Below are 22,464 nucleotides of genomic sequence, written 5' to 3' on the forward strand. Positions count from 1 at the left end.
TGGGTTGCGTTTTAAGGGGGATCCAGTATCAAAATTTTAAAATCGGTTCTTCAAGAAAAGATTGAGGGACGTAGAAGAGTTAGAAAGTCCAACTTCCTGGTTGGAAAACATTAAAGATTAGACCGCTGTCCAGCGCAAAAGCGCTTTTTCATAGTACTTCGAACAGAGAGGAAAACATCAGACTGATAGTAAACGTAAGAAGGAGTTCTTGATATGACACTTTCAGAAGTGTTTATGTATGTCAACGTTAGAGGAACCTGATGACACACTAAGAAGTGTTTATTTAAGTCGGTGAGTATTTACTTACTGTTTAAGATACGAGATAAAAATACCTACAGAAACATATATTTATCGGAAGGAATGATAAGTCTTATGATAAGTCTTAAAAGGGCTTAGATCTTTATTAAAAACAATTCAGCTTCTTAAAAGTATTATAAGTTGAAAATACGACAAATCTTTTTTTCTCTAAATAGCTAATCTATCATTCCATACATCTTTTATGAATTTTTTAATCTCCAATTTCTTTAATGAAAATGAGAAATAATTTTCAACTCTTATTACTGAAGACGTAGAAATACACAATCACCTACAAAAATACGCGATTTTATACGTTTTTTAAGTCAAACGTTTTCTCTAAATTTTAGATCCGTAAAATTGTGAGCTCTTTTTTTCATGAAAGTTCTCTTTGCTTGCGTCAATCTGCTTTTTACTTCCTTGTACGATGTGAAGGAAGTATTGTGATCGCGAAAGATTTCGGTTTTCAGATTTCAATGAAAATATCCATTTTGACTAGTTTCGGCGTGATTATTCATTTTATTATGAATCCATTCATAAAATGGATTCTACTATTAATCCGTTTATTTTTATTCTTTAATAAAATATAGTGAATTTTTTTTTTAATTTATTTCTTGGAGAAATTAGATTTTAAACTTAAAAAAAGTACGATAAAACTTTTACATACATTTTTAAGTTTAGAATAAAATAAAAAACCGTAAATACTTTTTGTGTTTATTAATTAATTTCTTAATATTAACTATTATTATTTTAGCTTATAATATTATATGATTTTTATTATTATTTATTTGTGAGTGGTTTGTATTTAAGTGTTGTGGTGGGGGATTATCTCAGCCGATGGTGATTTAGTCGACCCGCTCCGGGCGGCCAAGAGAGTATGTAGTGTTATCATCATAAACGATTCTACGTATAAACGAATGTTTTTATTTAAACGTAGTTCTTAAACGATATTTGTATTTTTTAAATTTAAACGTTTACTCATCTACTACTATTGTAATGTAAAATATTCAACTATTTTTTTAAACGTTAAGTGGAAGCTTATTTTCAACTTTCAATTTAAACAAACATTATTTAAATTAAACGTAAACGAATCCATTACGTTTACATAAATTAAACAGAAGAACATTTCTCTACAATCAATAAAAATCTTAAAGAGTTGTTCTCCACAAAGTAAAACAACCAAATTGTTACGGCGGAGCTTCACCTTCAAATAAAAAGATTATTATAGTGTTAATATGGAGAAAACATTATAATGACAAAAAAAGTATAAAAAGTAATAAAAAAAACACACAGTAAAAAACATTTTTAAAAAGGTATTTAAATATGTAATTGCTTATGAAAAAAATACTTGTACATGTAATTGTAAAATAAAAATTTCGTTATAGCTTTCTCGTTCATTTATATGTTTTATTGATTGGTTTTAAACATGACTGATTATAAGTAGTAAAAATGTTATTAAAGATGTCTAGTAATAAAATATTGTCAAATAGTTTTAGGTAAATAATAATAATTAAATGATATTTTATTTATTTTTTTATTTTTATTTCTGTATTAAGTAACTTGAAAATCGTTTTTATAATTAAAATACCATTTTTACTTCAAATAGCCCAACTGAAATAGATTTATAAATAAAAAAGAATTTTTAATATTTTTAAATACGAGTATTAAAAATATTCATTCGGCATTGGATTCAACCAGTACGTGACTGCATAAGTGGAAGTAAAGTCAATCTGGCGAAATCTATCCACGTTACCTTTACGACTAAGAAAGGAAACTGCCTCTAATCTACTTGGATAACGTTGAAATTCCTCATACAACCAGTGTGAGATCCGTTGGCTTACACCTAGATCGATGTATGACGCGGAAAGGTCATGTACTGGAGAAGAAGGAACAGATTGACCAGAAATTCAAACGTATATATTGGCTAATGGGTAGGGGTTATCGGTTGTCTCTAACATAGTCCTATAAAAGACCTTTTTAAAACATATGGTTGTATGGGATTTAGCTTTGGGGGACGACTAGCGTCAGCAATATTAAAGTGATCCACAGTTCATAAAACAAGATATTGCGGAAAGTGAACCCCAATCGCGTTAGTTAGTAAGAAATTCTGAAATATATGAATACCTGGATATCTTGTTTGACAGTTTCAGTTCTAAATACATGGTTAGACGAAATAGATATAAAAATAAATATGGTGATAAAAATAAAACGGCGATGACATTAGACGATTGATAAGGGTTCATATTCTGGGGTTTAGTGATGGTCATTGAAAACATTTTTTTTTTCAGAATTTTTTACACTGACCATTTCCTGTTTTTCTTTCCATTACGGTTGTCAATTTAATGTTGTTCTTTAACACTATTACTATTTCTCGTATTCTTGCTTTGTATTAACCTGTTGTTATCTATCTGTGTTCATAACATGGAAGTTTACTATTATTATAATAATCATTTACAGTTTGTTTTTTTAAGGAGGGTGTCATCACTGGATGGTCCTCTCTCGTGCGATATTTTGGTTTCAACAGGAAAAAGAGATTGCAAATTTTTTTTTTCCAGTATAATATATTTGTAATTTTTATACATATAAAAAGAACAAAATATATTTTTAAATTAATTAATAACGCCTTTTTTAAACATCTGATGATTCTTAATTCGATACGTATACCATTATTCTTTCCCAAGTTGGCCAACTTTTTGGATTCTTTTTTATAAACAATGAATTGAATTTATAGAATACTGAAGGTATTTTATATTTTTTGTCATCATTACAGGTGATAGAAAAGAATTTTTTTTTGAATTTTTCAAATAAAAAAAATCCAGACTTTAAAAAATCGCTTTTGTTTAATCAAATCGAAAGATTATAATTTTATACTCTTAAAATTATAATAATCTTTCAATTTTATTTAAATTTCAATGTTTAAGGAAGGCACCAAATTAAACGGTAGCAAATTTTTTATTTGACACAAACTTCTAAAAATAGACAAAATTTAAAGAGGAAACGAAAGTATAATTTTCACCTACCAGTATTACATTTTGAAGTTTGTAAATTTCAAGACACATTTCAAGCAGACCGTTTTCCAGCCCGAATATTGGCACTTCTCGTGCCAATCAACCGCGGAAATTATTCTTAAGGGTTTCGGCGAACACTTAAATTTCATCGTGATCCAGAATAAGTATTGTGTTGTGTTTACCAAAGATAATTATTCATTACATACTTCCGCCGAAACACAAAATAGACTCACGGTTTTTTCGGCAGGGAACAATTTGATCATCTCCTCTAGAATACAGACCTTGTACCAAGCGAACATTTTTTTCTATTTTAGCATCTGAAATCCTCAGTTTGTTGTTGACGGCTCCTCGACAACAATGACGAGATCAAACAACCATTCACTTTTCTACGGCAAACAGGTAAAATACCTGGTGTCTGACTACAATAAATCCCTAAAAAATTGCAGAAACTACGAGCGTAGAAACAGAGCTATTTAAAATAACAAAAAAATTTAAATAGCTCGTGTATAAAATCCTAAGAACTTACTTTCTGGATTCCTCGTTGTGTATATCTACATAATGGTTTGTGTAGAAGAATTTATTACTCTTACATCCAATCACAACCTTATCAAACTAACTGTACCCCAGAAAAGAATTACTATACGCGTACGGGCATGCGATCAATTACGGAAATTGTGCTACATACACGTAACTGCATTTTACGCTTTTATATTTACTTATTTAATAGTTAAAATAATGAGTGATACGAGAAAGTAGCCTAAGTTAATAAGTAGGTTAGGGAGTTGAACTGACATCCTCCATCAACAATCGATATATTCAATATTTCCGCTAGGATTATCGTGATTGATTCGATTATTATTTTCTGACCTTCCTAGCATTGGCATTAACATCTGTAGTTAACGCGTTTCGGTGTACCTCCAAAAGTATTTTTGAGAATGGGGGAGGGAGATACTCCGAAATGCGTCTACGAAATGTTAAAATGACAATGCTAGGAATGACAGAAAATAACACACAAATCAATAATATTCATTCAATAACCAGACTTAATGGTAAACAGAATTTTATTAAATAAAGCAAAGAAAGACAATTTCACTGCTCACTTTTGCTAATAACCTATTGCACACCGCTTGTTGTTCTTGAAACAGTTATTTAATTAAGAAAGTGACTTCTGTTTTTACATAACTAATGCAGTCTTTAGTGTTTCTTTTAATTAAACATACAATACATGTATTGTAAATACAGTATTTCTTATTTACCTCAATTACATTTATACCACAAAAGAATTACATTTTACTTGCGTATAATATTTATTTATATATTGCTTAGCTGATTGATAAAATCCAATGAATAAGTTATAATACAAGTACGTTAATAATATTAAGCAGACAACTTTTAATAACTTTAAATTAGTATTAAACAATTGATTAATATTTAAAAAATAATAATTAAATCTTACTTAATAAAATTAATAATAAAACAAGCACATTAAACTTAAATTTTTATTACAACAAAACTTAAAGGATAATTTGTTCATTTAAACTTAAAAAGATATATATATATATTGAGAAAAAGGGAAAGTTTTTATGTTTAAATTAAGTATATAAATAGACATGAATTAATTTTTGTAAGCCTAGATATGGATAAAATAATTAAGAAGGAAAAGTTATATTTGTAAATGCCAATTGTCAGTCAATCGTGTTACAAAAAAAATCAGATGGGAACAACACATGACTTCCTTGTACGCCTATTAAATTATATTTACACATTGTTTTTAAAATGAAAAGTACATAAAATTTTATTTCATTAAAAACTTCCGATATTTTTTCAATTTTTTTTTATTATTATTGAATTATTATTCATCGTAATTTTTTTTAATAATGATTAATAAATCAATGTATTTAAATTTAAAAAAAAAATTTTAAATAGGAGATGAAGTCTGACTCGAACCTTAAGGTTAAGTTATCCAATTTCATTAATTAAACTTTTATTTGGCTATAACTTTGGGACCAATGAAAATAAGTTCCACTTATGATATACCGTTGAAAAGCTCTCAATGAGGGCTTATTGCTCCAGTCAAGAAAAAATCCAAAATTGTTCTTGATTTTGGGCTTTTTTGGACACTTTTGGTACAGACGATTGCAATCAAAAAGGGAGGAGCACAACTGTATGTTACAATATTCCTAAATCTAAAATTTCAACATCCTACGGCTAATGGTTTTTTTTTAATTATGCGAGACATATACGTACATACGTACATACATACATACGTTCGTACGTACAGAGGTCATGCCGAAACTAGTCAAAATGGTTCAGGGATGGTCAAAATGTATATTTCCGTTGAAATCTAGAAACCAAAATTTTTTGTAAAATAAGAATTGGTCACAATACTTACTTTATTTCGTACAATAAAGTAAAAAGTACTAATTTCTCTTATGTCAATAATACTTATTTATGAGACAGTAACAAAAAAAAACAAAAAAAAAAACAAGATAATTAAGTAAATAACTTGCACTACTTTGATAAACACCCCCTCCCCAAAAGATAACGTGTGTTTTCCCAGTTCAATTTAATATTATGCAGATTAGAAGATGTTTATATTCACGTGAATCTTTTTATTGACATTACATGCAAATCTTTAATTTATTTATTTACTTCTAACACAACTATATGACGTCAATTGAAACATACATTCTCTTTTTTATGATGTTAAAAAATGAATAATGTAGCCCGTAAAAAAATGATCAACCCTGACCGCGGGATTCGAATCCAGAACCTTTTGGATGAATCATCTAGTTGTTACTACTTTGTTATGGATGTCGATGGAAATACAATAGAAGAAATACAATCACAAAAATAATATGTTGTAGTAAAAAAATTAGTAACCTAAGTATACAAATAAAAAATCTGACCGTATGTGTCAATTAACTTTTATCTTCAATTCAAAATAAAATTTGCCCATTTTTTTGGTAAAAAAAAAAAATAATACATTGGGATTTCTAAAATTTGAATATTTTTTTAAGAGAAAAAATTCAGGTGGTCAGAAGCCTCAAAACCTACCTATATGTTTATTTGTGAATAGTACATATGACGTACTCACACACACGGAGCTTTTATATTTTAAAAATATATGAGTTCAGTTTACTCAACGTAGTACTTAGCCACTGTACATTAATTAATATACCTGAACAATAAGAAATTTACAAATTAAATTTAATAAAAATTAAAAAAAATTATAAACATGCTTTTAAAACAATCTAAAGAACTGGATTACCCAGAAAATATAAATAGAAGACAGTTTTGTTTTCAATAAAATAATATGTATAAAGTGTTCTATTTTCGCAAGACCACAATGAAAAGAATGGGGCGCGCTTTCATATTCAATATCTACATAAATTCTTTTTGATGCAAAATGGAAATGATATTAAATATACAGTAACTAGTAAATTCCTTTGGATGATCTAAAGTTAAAGTTAAGGTTCAAAATAGAACTGAGGTCGCGCCCCATGATTTTCATTGTAGTCTGGCGAAAATAAACAACTTTATACATATTATTTTCTAGAAAACAAAATTATCTTCTACTTATGTTTACTGGATAATCAGTTTTTTTTTAGTTTTGTTTAAAAAAATGTTTTTAAAGATGTTTTACTTTTTTATTTTATACTTTTTATTAGAACGATAATCAAATATTTAAGGGAGTAAATATAATACAAGAATTTTCGATATCTCGTACAAGTGTTTTCGAAGCGTTACGTGGATTGATCGACTACAACTACTGCGCACGTGTTCTACTTCTCTCCACCTTCTACGCATGCGTACTATCCGATAACCGTTGACCGTGCAACGAAAAAGAGCTAAAGAAAGAGGCACGTTATATATATTGCACTAACGACGGCAACACAGTTCAAATTACACAAAATTTTACCGTATATTAAAGGTGTCTTTCTAACTAATTTAAAAAATGGCAAATTTGACAGGAATTCATCACATCTGAAACCTTCTGAATGAAATGCAGAATCAAATTCTTCAATTTCACCAGATATCGGGGAAGAAATAAAAACGTAAAATAAACATTTTAATGCTAATAAATTGAATTACATAATAAATTCACATTTAAAAATATCATCATACAAATACGAAATTATTTATAAATAAATGTATTTCGTTAAAAATATTTTTATGTATAAATATCAATAATAATTAATGAATGAAATAATCTTGTTTAAATTCTAGTTTATTCAGACAAAATTAAGATTGGTTAATATGAATTAATTGAATGATAAAAAAATTGTAGTGTTAGCTAATTAAAAATAAACGGTTATTGAAATACATTTAGAAAATCAGACTATGAAAAACTGTATTTTCATAAAACCATTAAAAAAAATTTAATCAAAAATTAAATGGCCTTTTTGGTCATTAAAAAGAGTAAATAATAAGATAAAAGTGTATATGAGATAAAAAATAAGTAAAAAATTAAATGCAAAAGATTACAATAATTGTTTAAGTACAGTCAGTTTATTTGTTAATATTTTTTAACATAACATTTTTTTTTACTCGACTGCCCAAAAAGGAGTATAATATACTTAAGGTGAATGTATGTACGAATGTTTGTTCCACCGAATTAGATGGCTAAACCGATTTAGATGTATAACCCCCACTGACCACTATATAACTGGATAGAGGATCCCATGTATTGGAATTTGTAAAATTTGAAGCATAAACTAGAGCCACCAAATGAGTGGCTAGAACTAAATAAAATGGAACGGCGCATGCGAAGATATAAGTGTAAGAGTAGGGATAAAATTACTCGTACGTTTTAAACCGATGCAGTAAAGTGTTCTGATTTTATATTTTGAATGATCTCTACATAAATTTTCTACAACTGTCCATAAATTTCTGCTTATTTTGCAAAAATGACCGCTTTTTTTGTTATCTGACTTGAGTAAAATAAACATCCACATAGTCACGATTAGTAGTCGCGCTAGCGTACAATTGTTTTATTTAGTTCCCAGCAACTCATTTGGAGCGCAGAAGTATGCTTCAATTGTATTTTACGCCTAAGGATCCTCTATCCAGTTATATAAAGATCAGTGATGACCCCGCGTTGGAATTCTTACGTCACCGGGAGTGTCATGTACTATATATATGTAGTCACTCCCGGTGTATATCACCCGGTATAACGGGTGTATATATATATATATATATATAAGTATAGAAATCGCTTTATACTGCGTATGTGAGAGATACTTGGAGACAGAAAGAAATGGGGTTCTACGCAGTTAAAAAAAAAATCTGCATTTACGGTGGGTTTATAATTTTTCCCCGCCATTTTGGATCCCCCACATTGAATCAAACTTAATGTTTTTAAATAGGAAGGTGAACATATAACACATGATTTCGATTTAAAATTTTACAAGAAAAACAATGGTGAAACCCGTTTTCTGTTAATACCTTTGTTATCGAGTAATAAGTATTCAAATATTCAATGACCGAAAATAGTGTTAGCAATAAAACGAGGTAAAACGCGCTCCATGATCCATTTTATTGCATTTTACATTCATAATTTATACAAAAAAAGGACATGATATTTCCTTTAAATAGAAATGACCTGTTAAATCATCTCAAGCTGTTAAATATTTAGCCTGATTTTATAAATCAAGATAAACTTTATTTAAAAAAAAAAAAAAAAAAAAAAAAATACGAACTTCATCGGTTAATTGCTGCATGAATGCATAAGGACAACACTTCTTCCGATGTGAATTAGAACTAATAAAACCTTTCTTTATTAAATATTATCTAATTAGTAAATAAAGAAACAGAATTTTAGTTCACCTGGTATAAGTTACCCGCATCAGAATTTTTTCATACTAACAAAGCACATGCTGCATATGCTTAATAACACATTTTGGCCAGGTTTATATACTTCTTGCATATACTGCCTGTAATTTCATGTAAAAAATGTTACATCACATCGAATATTATATTCAGCATTCCTGTTGCTGAATATATATACAAAATTTGACTAAAACTTCATTGAATAACCAAAAACCACATTTTTAAAAATAATCTTTAGATTCAACACAAGTGAACTTTCAAAGCGTACTCATTTAAAGTTTTTCCTTAATTTAATGAATATTACTGACATTGATTGAATGCCGTTTTATTTCATAAAATATCCCGATCATTGATATTTCCAATATTAATATTGATGGAAATTTTCTGGATGTTAATGTTCGTATGTAGGTGTGTTCGGTGTTGGCCTCTGAATTACCTTATATCTTCGCAACTACTGGACTGATCTTGACCAACTTGCTTCAGATTACTTCTATATGTTGATACCATTAAATCTTCTACCTAAAAGATGAACGGGTGAGGTGCAAAGGAAGATCACCTCAGTATCTCGAGATTTCGCCCAAATAGGGTCATATTTTTCTTAGGCAAATTTTTTAACAATTAAAAAATAATATCTGCAAAAAAGATTTTCACCAAATCGCACCCCCCCCCCAAAAAAAATACTACATACTGCTGCTACGTTGTGACGTCACAGGTGAGCGGTAGAATTAAATAAATAAACAATATTTAAATTGTAAAAAAGTAACTCGGTCTGGCTTAGTCTCGAACTCGATTGCCCGGTTGACTCGATATCTGGTGCTTTAAGGCTCGCAGCTACACCAATCTGCCGATCGTACAAGCAAAATTTGTTCAATGTTAAGTTGTGAAATTACATTAGTTAGTGCCGACCGTTGTCATTAGTACCGCCCCACCCGCGCGAATTAAATACAACATGTGCGCTTGCTTTAGTTAAAATCATTGAATTAAATAAACGAAAAAATATTATATTTAAATAAAATGATAAACATTTTAAATTAAGATTTGTTTGTGCGTGTGTATGTAAGTATATATATATATATATATATATATATATATATAGTGTGTGTATGTGCGGGTGTGTGTGTGTGTGTGTGCGTGCGCGCGTTGTGTAAGCCGTGCTTCAGAAACAACCCACAGTTGTCACCTTCTTTTGAAGGTTTTACTCGATAAACAACTAAATTGTGAAATTAAATTACAAAATCAAAAGAAACATTATTGTACCATTAACATACATGACCTAACCTAAGTTCTATAATCTCATTTATCCAAAGCTATATTGGTACAAATGGATGTTATTATAATAACGTTTTTATACATAACATTACACGAAATAAAATAGAACACTAATATCTATATATGTATAAATTAGGCTTATATATTTATAAATTGCTATTACAATTCCTCGGACACATGATAACTAATTAAATAACACTAAATAATTTTCGAAAAATTTTTGAAAGTAAAAACGCAAAGAGGGTACATAAAGCAAATGAAAAGTGTTAACTTCAAAATCTAAGGATAAAAGAGGATAGAATGAACATTCTTATAGATGAAGGAAGAACACCATAAGAAAATGGGCAAAGAAAAACGGGTGTACTCCGAGAGAATGTAAGTAAATATGGAAAAGAAAAAATGCGACTGGTTCCTCGTTTCAAAATAAGAAAAAGAAATTTAACTACAATTAAAAAAAATTAAAAAACCAATTGTAAAGACGTGCAATTTAAAATTACTGATGCATATAGAAACGGGAAACTGGATTATTTATCTCGATACTGTTAAATGAAACATTCTAATGTTGCTTGCAACACAACAGAACATTTTTTTTGTTTTTTAATTAAAAACTTTCCAAGTGTAATACATGAAATATTTTTCACAACCTTAAAAAATACATAAAACATTCCTTGAATAAAAAGAGTGCTGCCGAGACCCGGTTTTGGATCTTATAAGTTACACGTAAAGCTGGACAATGAGACCCATTTTGATATCTCCGTATAATAGTGATTTTACACTATTAAGGGTCTTTACTGCTTTTCATTGTTCAGGACATACGTCAATCGTCTTACTGTAAAACAAATTTAATTTGTAGAATAATTATGTTATTTAGATCGGCAAACAAGTTGAGACCCTTTCTAAAATCACTATTACATTGAAATAATTATAGATAAAAAAAATTAAAAAAATTTTCAAAAACTTCTACTTTCATCAAATTATTTTATTTTATCAAAGTCAAAATTCTTTTGAAAAAAAAAACAAACTCAGGCCAACCATTCCTGAGAAATGTGGTTAATTGAAATCCAACCACCAAAGAACACCGGTATCCACGACCTAGTATTCAAATCTAAATAAAAGCAACTTACCTTTCTTAGAGTTTGAACCTGAGAACTTCGATTTCGAAATCCAACTGATTAACGACGACGAGTTTACCACTAGACCAACCTGGTGAGTTTGTTTAGTAAATTGAAATCTTCATTTGGCTATTATTCCATAATATAACTATGTGCGTATATTTGCGTATATTTTATATGTTGAATTTTATGTGGGAACACCTCCTAAACCCGACTTTTGAACAGCTTCCCGTATCATATGATCGATATGGGGCAGGCGTTAAAATGCAGAAGAATAATGCCTTTTGTGAGGGAACCAGATCGTTTCTTCCCTATTGCGGTTCATTGTATTTCCTAGAACTTCTCAGCAGCAATCGCTAAAAAATTTGTTCTTTTAAATAATCGGAATAAATTAGTCCTTATAGTACCAAAAACCCGTTAGCATCGCTTTACCGGCTGACGCGTAGATATTTAATTTTTTCCTGGTGGGCGAACTCGGATGTTTTCATTCCATACTCTGACGTTTGGATTCCGGCTCGAAATGATGAATCTTAGTTTAACCAGCAGTTACTAAGAGATCTAAAACAGACTTACCGTTCACTGACCGGGATTCGAAGCCGGGAAGGCAATACGGATTATTAATGGACAGTAACGATACTCGCACTTCAGTAATTTCCAAAATTTTTATACGTCTTCCCTTGTAAATAAGATCATTAATGCCATTTTGCATTAATATAATCAAAATTACCACCTGTCTTCCGCTGCGATGAAAATCAGTAATATTTGTTCTGCCGTATTTAAACTATTCGATCGATTTAAAAGATTTGAATGGTTACACTTTACCATACTGTTTTAATAACCGCGAGTGAATTTCTCCGATGAATTTCCGAATGAATTTCTCCGCGAGTGAATAACCGATGAATTCTACATCTTCAGAAAATAAAAATCATATTACATAACACGTTTTTCAATGGTACACGTTTCAAGTGAAGTCAAAATTTTGAAAAAAGGGATAAATATTAAAAATTAAAAAACACGACTACCGAAAACAAACACTGCTGACAATCATTGCTCTTTAATATAGGCTAATTAAAGAGCATGCGAGTGACAATTTTGTATATAGTATAATTCTTTTAATATACTGTGAATATATATATATATATATATATATATATATATATATATATATATATATCCATATATATATATATATATATCCTATGACACTCCCCGTAACGAGATCACGGGGTTGTGTGATCCCGAATGGATTCCAGCATGGGATCATACAATTTTTTTAACCTCCGGGTTCCCGTTAGGTATTGCTTCAGAGGATGAGATGAATGACAACTTTTGTGGCGTGTGAAAATACCGTGCCGGACCGGGATTCGAACCCGGGACCTCCGAACGAAAGGCCGAGACGCTACCAGTCGCGCCACGGAGGCCGGCGAGTCATACATCTAAATAGGTTCAGCCGTTGAGCTGCTACAGTGGAACAAACACACATACACCCTAAATATATTACACTTTTTTTGGGTAGTGTAATAAATTATTAGAGTACATACCAAAGTGTGTATTTTTTAAAAGTAAATTAAAAATATTTTAATTTTTCAAAAGTCTAAATTTATTGTACTAAAAATAGTTGCTTTTAATTTTTACAAATTCAGAAGATATCATGAAAACTACTGAAAAATCAGTTCTTGTACCTGTTTTATTCGATTTTTAGGTCAAAAAACATAAGAAACCATCAAGTTTACGCCTAATATACTGAAATTTCACCGTGGGAACTGAAATTCACGTGAAATATTTCACTAGCTGTAACTCGATGTCAAAATATTTTCAGACATATGTTTGTATGTACTTTTTTCCTTGTTTTAAGCTTTAGAATACTGATTTTCAAACTTTTTCGCCCACCGCCCACATTGAGAATAACAAATTTTCTAACGCCCTCAAAATTTTTGAACTTATCTGTTAAAAATAATAATTGCAATTTCTGTTTTTAAGATGCGCTCTTAAAAACATCAATTGCAATTATTATTTTTAAACGTGGCATTTCCTATTTCTGAGTTGAAACTTACATTTTACTTTGAAATATCAATAAAACATAATTCTTGCCTTTTTTTTAATCAGCCATAGCCTTCCTAGACCGCCTGAACGCCCCCCATTTTCTGTGGGCCTTCTATCGGCCCTCCTGAAAGCCACCAGCGCCCACAAGTGGGCGTTATCGCCCGCTTTGAGAACGAATGCTTATGTATTAGTTTCAAAATTATTTCCCTTTACTTTTGAATCGCCTGCATGGATATACATATATAGTCTATGACACCTCCGCTAACGTAAGGATTCCAACGCAGAGTCATACATCTAAATCGGTTCAGTCGTTGAGCTGCTACTGTCGAACAAACATACATTCTAAATACAATACATTCCTTTTTGGGCAATCATGTAATAATAAATAAAAGAAGGTTTAAAAATTGAAATTGTATTCGAACAGCTAATATTTTCTTAGTACAACTTGAACTTCAGACAGTTTCAGTTTATTATATTTAATTTTTCCCGGTGATGCCATTTATATCTTCGCTTACTGAATGAATAAATAATATTAATAAAAATTGCCTATTGAATGACTTACTGAATATTTATTACGTTAAATCAACTTTTACGTAATATTACAGATCAATATTATAATACTAAAAATTACTAAAATTAATTTAGTTAAGAATTGTTGGAATATTTTATTTTATAATATCATCTTGAATTTAATTTGAGTATATATATTTCATAGGTATAACAAGATGTTAACTAACAAAATAAAATACACATAAAGGAAAACAGGTTACTTAGCTGTTTGAATAACAAATTCTAAGAATTTTTTTTTTAAGCCCAAGCGACTTAAGTAGTACTTTAAAATTGAGGTCATCCGATCCGGAACTTATAAACGATCAGGATGTTACTATAATATGACTATGTGTAAAATATATAATGTACATGACTAAAGGATTAAGTATTATACAAATATGATAGATTACCGTTAAATTCATAAGTATAATATTATAATCTGAAGCGGTCATGATGATTAAAAAAGGAAAAATATGGATCTAAATACGTATAGAACAGCTATCAGCATATAAAAGAAAAAAAATACATTAAAATTTTTTCACAAATCTTCCTTACTCTTTATTCATCTGTTAGAAAAATCAATTAAAGTTACCCCATTCTTTAGAGGTTTTTAATGATAAACTATCATACATTTAACATCATTACATTTAACCAGGAGAATATGCGCCCTCTTTCTTTTATTAAAATTAACTTTTATTTAATTTTTGTCTGAAAAAATGAGTAAACATTGTGACTTTTTAATTTTTTTTTTATACTTTATAAACTTAAATTTTATTTCATAACAGTAATCTCATTCTCATAACGCTCGCGTTACAATCGGTGTTTTTAAATTTCTGTAACTTTTTTTTATGGCATATTAAGAGTTGAAACTGTCTGTAAAACCTTTTCATATCTTAAAAACTTTAATAGTTAACAAATAAAAAATTTTAATTTGAAACTTTGTCACTCAACTTTTGCAATTGAACGTGCAAACTCATGAAAACGCACCAAAAAGTTTTCAAAAATTATAACTCAACCGAAAAATGCTTTGAAAATTTCGGTCGAATCTTGATTTCTGAAGAATTGCTTGAAGATTTTACCATAAAAATTTCAAAGAGAAATATTGATATTGTGAAAGATATTGTAAGGTAAACGCAAAAAACATTAAAATTTCTACTTTGCATTGTTGACTAAAAATGTTCTTTAGACAATTTTTCCCCAAATTTAGATCAAAATATACATCAGATTCGGATCCAGCATAAAACATAAAGGATGATCAAAATTAGCGATTACAAGGATTTTGATCGCTAGGAAGTGATTTTGAGAGTAATTCCCGCTCGTCTATTGTAGTTTTGTACCCATTATGTAGTAACCAAATTGCTAAAGATCCTTTAATATTTTCATTGGATCCACATTAAGATCGCTTGCCTCCAAGACGTATTTTATCTAGGCCTTTATTACATAAGGCAAATTATTGTTCCCGCTGTCAAATATACTTCAAAGAAGTATTTTAAATCGTTAATTCTGATTACCCTGAATAAATCATGTCTGTTAAAATTTATTTTTTTTATTTTAATTTATTTAAAAGTTTATTTAATGTTATGCTTTTTTCTATTTCTATAATTAGTGGATAAAAGAACGCTCATATCTGTAGGTGAAGATTTTGATTTCTGCTGAAAAGAAACAATAATTAAGAAAAAATTAAAATATTAGTTAAAAATTTGATACGCTAATTTATCGAACAATTGTGTGTATTATAAGTATAAATAAGATATATTCTGAATATAAACAAGATAAGTATAATAAAGTCAAGTAAATTAAAATGAATAAAGCAACTAAATACATTTTAGAATTTCAAATTATCTTAATCCACACCCTGAATCATTTAACACCACTATTATTTCCATTTCTTTTCTCTCTTTCTAAAGTTAAAAATTAATGTAATTGCACCCAGCGTAAATAATTAAATTATTTAATAATTCAAATTTTCACATTTGTTAAGTTCTAAAGATGGTAATTCCCACCCAGTACTTCCTCGGGAGTAACTAGTTTTCATTTTTTTACGATCTAAAAATCGTAACATATCATGAATATGTTAGGAATTTTCTTTCATTGTTATTATAACAGTACATATATTATTATACAGTAGCCAGTCGGGACTCGCTTCGCTCACTTGACTGTTAACCAGGACCTCCGCCGCTAGGACCCCCGGATCACGGGTCGGCCCAGGCGAACCCCGGAGCCGACCCAGTGGCTCCTCAGGACCTTTGAAACATCTCCACGGGTAGCTCCCAGGGAAGCTATCTCCGTGGTCCTGGGTTAGCTCTACGGCTATCCCAGGGCTGCAGAGCTTCACTCGCCGTTCCTGTCTAGGCTGGGGCCACCGCTCCTTGAATCCTGCATAGCTTGCTTCGATCTGCAGAGTTCGCTTTAGTCGCCATTCTTATCTAGCCAAAGAGCTCCGCCCTCTGGACCCCGTAGTGTTCGTATCCTTCGGTTGAATAATACTGATAAATAATAATTAAAGTATTCAGGATTTATTGAAACCTGAAAAAGAAACTAGATTAATCCTCTTTTTTTTCATTGACCGAGGCTAGCCTTGGTTTATGGCTTAAAACCCTCCTCGGGATAACACGAATGTATTCTGCAAATTTGAAAGCAATCGGTCGGTTCGTTCTCGCGTGATGCGAGTACAAATAAAAAAAAATAGACAAAATTTTGGCTTCACGTATAAAAATAATTTATATCTCCAATATATGCTTATACAATTGTTTTTATTCTATTTTAAGTTTGCAAGAATTGTTACTAAGTTACAAGCAATTTTGTAAGAAATATGTACTTTGTAAAACATGAGAATAAAACTATTATTTTTTTTAGCAATCGACGCCTTAATCTTAAGATTTCCACCCTAATATAAAAACTAGCCATCTAGTCAGAAGATTAGTCTTGTCAGACAGATCATCCAAAAATAGACTTGTGAGAGAACATTAAAAACCCCAAGAGAACTCAAGATTATAACGATGTATAAAGACCTTTGCCACTTAAAAACAAACAATCTATTTCAAAAAAAATGTCAAATTTATCAAAACAGCTGCAATGTCATACAAATATTAAAAAAACTCATCCTTGAGTTACCGTTGACGATTTTAAATCGTTGACGGTTTCAACAAACAATCCAATAGTTGTCTTTCTAACCTCCTTTACCGGTCCTCCATCAGCTTTCGTGATGCCTCGAGCTATCACGAATGGAAGCTGATCTTGCCAAAATCTACTCCTTTCCTTTCGATAACCAAGTATTATGGTATCGCTACGCTGTCTTTCGGTTAAAACTTGATTCTACCCGTCTTTTCTACATACATAAACATTACGATTTTCCTTTGGTTCGCTTACAAAGACAAAGGCTCTCATGGACGAGGGTTTTTATGTAGATCATCTGACACAGAAACCGTGGAAGCTGAAATTACCATGAATAAAGTGAAACCAATCAATATGTAGCAAGGTGTGGGCAGAGAGAGGTTAGGCATGCTACGGATCTCTGATCCTGCCTAGATTCCTCCCAGCTAGCTTCCTCCTACAGATTTATCCCGGGCTGGAGAGTCAAGTATTGCCAAGATTTCAGCAAAGCAAGCTCACATCAGCTCACCACCCTTAACCAGATAACCAGATTTCTACTACCGGGAGGAGGGATGATCACAGCTCGTCCGTTCTCCGTCAAACGCCAACAAAAAAAATCACAATTATGACTTCGGAACCAGCTGAAAGCAGAGCGAATCCGAGTAACACAACCACAACCAATTCAAAAGGCTCGCACGGGAAGCTCCCTTGCCTCGTTGGCCTACATAAATGAAACTAATACGAAGAATCATGTCGTTGGCCTACATACATGAAACTAATACGAAGAAACATGTCGTTGCACGTCCCGAACGTGTGCGTAAATGTAACTGCACGGACGTGGAATTGGATCTTATTATTATTAAATCTTTGGAGATTTAAAAGAATGTATTTGGATACGTTCTTTTAAATTTAAAATAGTAACAACTATTTATTCTACTTGCATTATATTTGCCTTTTTATATTAAAAAAAAAAAAATTGAATTTTGTGAACTTATATATTTTAATAAAGTTATACTTAAAATAAAGTAATTTAAGTCAATTTTTCAGATACTATAAAAAATCTTTTTTTAAATCTTTTTTTTTTTTAATTTTAAAGCTTAATTAAAAAACCTTAATTATCGAATTGATGATCGCTAAATACGGTCGGTGGAGGCAAAGTAGTATAAAAGCAGAGAATTAGCCGACTGATTATTCGAACTGCTTTAGCGTTTAAATATCTTACTTTAAGTATTAGTTATGGGAAATGTATTAAAATAATAATTAGAAGATTAAGAAATAGGATATATAATCGTATGAAAATATATATACACCTTCGTAGAATATAAAATTATAATTAATCAAAACAAGTAAGGGATTTTTGAAAATTTTATTATTCATTATTACGATGAATATCCTTTTATAGTAACTCAGAACAATATGTATATTTATTAATCGTTATTGAGTAACTATGATCTCGATTCTTTGCCGACCTATCGACAGTTTTTTTGTTTTTTTTTTTTTTATTTCAGCAATCTAGATATATTTTGAAAAATCAAATCAGGTTGTATATTTCGATTAAATATGATTTTTCTACACGAAAACGTTTCCACTAATCATGACGCCTTATTAAAATTTGGTGCCCACATTCTAATTCAGACTCTAATTATATCTTTATTTAAAACTTATTCCTGTTTGGCCGATGTAGAACTAAGTAAAATTTTATTTATATCTATAGTATTATGATGGTTTGAGACTGTGAACCGTATGGTGTAATGATTTATTTGTTTTATTTTTTTTTCTAGAATATCTAAATTTCATTCATTTTAGATAATTGAATGAGATTCTTATTTTTTTAAAAACTAAATAATATTTTTTTTTAAAATGTCGAAACAAAATTACACATGAAAGTTTAAATTTCTTTCGAATTTGTGAATAAAAATTATTATCATTAATAAATTATTTTGTAAATTAATCTATAAAATACAAGGTTTAATATGTATAATACTATTAATTCCGAATTAAATATAAATAATTTTATAAAAATACAGATACAGTAACACGAAGAGTAGTAACCATATAGCTTCTGTTAATTAGAAAATAAAACAATTAACAATAAATAGATAATAGTTCCAAAGTTAAAAAAAAATAGAAATAACTAGTAAATTAAACAAGTTTTAAATGACAGATGTTGCTCATATGAACCGTGTACAGGTAAAATAATAGAAATTCAAGTTTATCCGTTTGTTAAAATACCTTTTTACCGTTTTTATTTATGTATATATCAATTTAAAATTTTATTTACAAAAAAAAGACAGTAGAAAATAAGATAAGTCAGTAACATTTACCACAGTAGTCTTTGTGATAAGTAATGAATAGAATTTAATTTTTTTAAAACAAACAAAATGCATTTGTACAATCATACATACAGACATACATTCATTTAAAATTAAAAAGGCATATACGTTAAAGGTACTTCCGTATTATCTCCAGTCTAATTCATTTTATTTCTTGATAATTAATAATGATATTAATAAACTTCATTAGCGTATTTCTTTTATAATTTTTTTAATTTTTTTTACGGAACTATAAAAATGATCATAGTTTATTAATTATCTAGTTTATTAATTTAATTAATTTTCACTGGTAATAAAAATAGAGATTGTATTAAAACATTCTTATAAGAAAATTACAACGCAAATGTTTCCCTTGAAGTATTTCTAATTATCATAAGGTTTATTCAATGAAAACAACAAAAAAATTATTAAAAAGTAATTTTAAAGAATAATAAGTAAAAAGATTTTGTCTTAAAAAAATTATTAAACGCAAAATATTAAAAAAAAGAATACACAAATAATATTTTTATATATATAAAACTGTATGAAACTTAATAAATAATATTACAATTGTGGAGTTCAAGGTCAGGCGTTTTCTACGTACAGTAAAATTATAGGATATAAAAAATTAAATAAATATTTATAAGCAGAGCCTAATCGTGTAAATAAAACCATAAAAAGTCATTAATAAATTTGAAAGAAGATATATTAACAGAATATTTTCTTTCATTCTAACTCTTAAAATTGTTTCCAATTTTTTTTTTTTTCACCGAAACAAGCAACCTAGGTACATTCTTTATTTATTTCATACCAAAATATAGTTCTTAAAATAATAATAACAAAATTAAACAAATTTTTTATTAATAAATAAAATTAAGGAAAACTTTGAGATAATACGGAAAACCAAAACAATTAATAAATTTGTTGTAAAAGATATCTAATAAATTTAATAATTATTGTAATAAACATTTACATTATTGTAAAAAAAATACATATATAAATAATTTAAAAACATCGCAATAACATATTCAGTAAAGAAAATTTAAGTATAAAATAAAAAAGAAAATAATACTAATAATAGTAATAAATGCCAAAATATAATAATGTAATAAACTTTATATATTTCTAATAAGCAATATTATTACGAAAAACCAGGCTGGAAAAAAATTATTTAATTTTATCGCATGATCAGTACTTTCCTTTTGCGCTTACAAAAGTAATGGGTCGTGTATAATAACAAATAAATAAATTTATTTTTAATTTAATTCTAACTCCGTTTCTTAAGAGTTGGTTATCTTTATGATAAATTATATTTTAGTAATTTTATCTCCGTTATAAATTAAGATGTAATTTGTAAATCTAAGATGTAAATATGATTAAAAAATTTAAATGGATAGATCTAATAAATTTTTTTTAGAACGTTTGTAGATTTATAAACGAAGAAGCTGAGAAAATGTGTTTATTAAATTTTACCAGTAGAAATTGAACACATGTTCTAGCCCCCTTTCAAATCAAAGGTTTTTAGGTTTTTAATATTATGCATAGAGTTAATAATTAAAAACTATTTAACTATTTTTACTAATTAAAAATATTTTAAGAAATTAATTAACTATGTATTAATATTTTACCTAATCAAATACATTTGTTTCCCACCGATACATAAAAAAGATTTTGTAATTATTTTATACGTTTAGTCTAACCATTGAATATCGCTATCAAAAAAAAAACCTATGCATTTTCAAAATCCGAATTACTTCGGATTTTGTCGGGAGCTGTCCAGACAAAAAATAAGTAAAAAGATTTTTTCACATGAATTTTTTCTCTTTTTAACTTTCCCGATTATTACATGATATATTACAAGATTCCACGAATTCTACTCGTAGAAAGAAAGTATTGTTATCATGTTAAAAATGATCCATTGAGAGTTTTATATACGAGGCTCGTCTGATAAAATTTTGCATACTAGCGTGCGTGATACATGGAGTCGAAAGGTACTGTCGAGTTGGGCGCGGCAGCAGATGATAGGTAAAATCCTCTCTACAAACCTGCGATAATGCGTTGAAATCCGTTTACCAGTTTATTTCCAGTAGCAGTTAAAATGAACTCGAGTACGGCCAACATGTCAACACGATTAAAACAGTGCGCAGTGACCAGTTTCCGTGACTGACGAGAGGAGGTGGATGATTTGCTTCAAAGTGACCAACGAATCACCCAGCAACGCATCGCTATTCAGTTAGGCATACCTAACGAATGAGTAGGCCATATTATCGAGCAAATTGGGTTACCGTAAAATCTGTGCACGATGGGTACCGCGCAAACCCTCTGTTGTTAACCTATTCCGCATCCGCCATAATCGCCGGATTTGGCACCATGCGACTTCCACTTCTTCCCTCATCACAAAAGGGATCTCAAAGGTAATCATTACACCACGGACAATGAGGTGAAGGAGGCTGTGGCCACTTGGATCCGAGAAAGATCGCCAGAATTTTTCAGTGACGGAACGCAAAAACTTGTCACACGTTAGGAAAAGTATATCAGTGTAAATAGGGATTATATTGAAAAACAATACTGCATTTTGCAGCTAAGGTATTGTACTTTTATTCATTCCAATATCTCTTTTCATTACCATGCTACGCATATATGTGCAAAATTTATCAGCCGAGCCTCATATTTTCTGATTCAAGAGATAATGAAATCTGGTCTCCTCAATCAGGAGAATTTTTTTGCTGAATCAGGAGATCTGGAAAAATATGCTAACAAATTAAAATTTATTTTTATGTGTGTGTGTGTGTGTGTGTGTGTGTGTGTGTGTGTGTGTGTGTGTGTGTTTGTTTGTGGGGGGAGGTATATTTTCATTTCGCTTAATAACTCAGAAACGGTTGAAATAGAAACTTGAGATTTAGTTGTGTCTCAACGAAGGAAGGATTCAATTCATTTTTTTTTTGCAAAAAA

The 22,464-nt window shown here is 29.5% G+C and overlaps 1 protein-coding gene across 1 annotated transcript in view; it reads right to left on the bottom strand.

Moving 5' to 3' along the window:
* The window catches only part of mtg (mind the gap), a 350,491-nt gene that overhangs the window by 312,473 nt on the left and 15,554 nt on the right, over positions 1 to 22,464 (bottom strand). The gene's annotated exons all lie outside the window — the stretch shown is intronic.

This window comes from Lycorma delicatula, chromosome 7 (genome assembly GCF_047948215.1).
Source record: "Lycorma delicatula isolate Av1 chromosome 7, ASM4794821v1, whole genome shotgun sequence".
In the NCBI taxonomy this organism is placed as follows: Eukaryota; Metazoa; Arthropoda; class Insecta; order Hemiptera; family Fulgoridae; genus Lycorma; species Lycorma delicatula.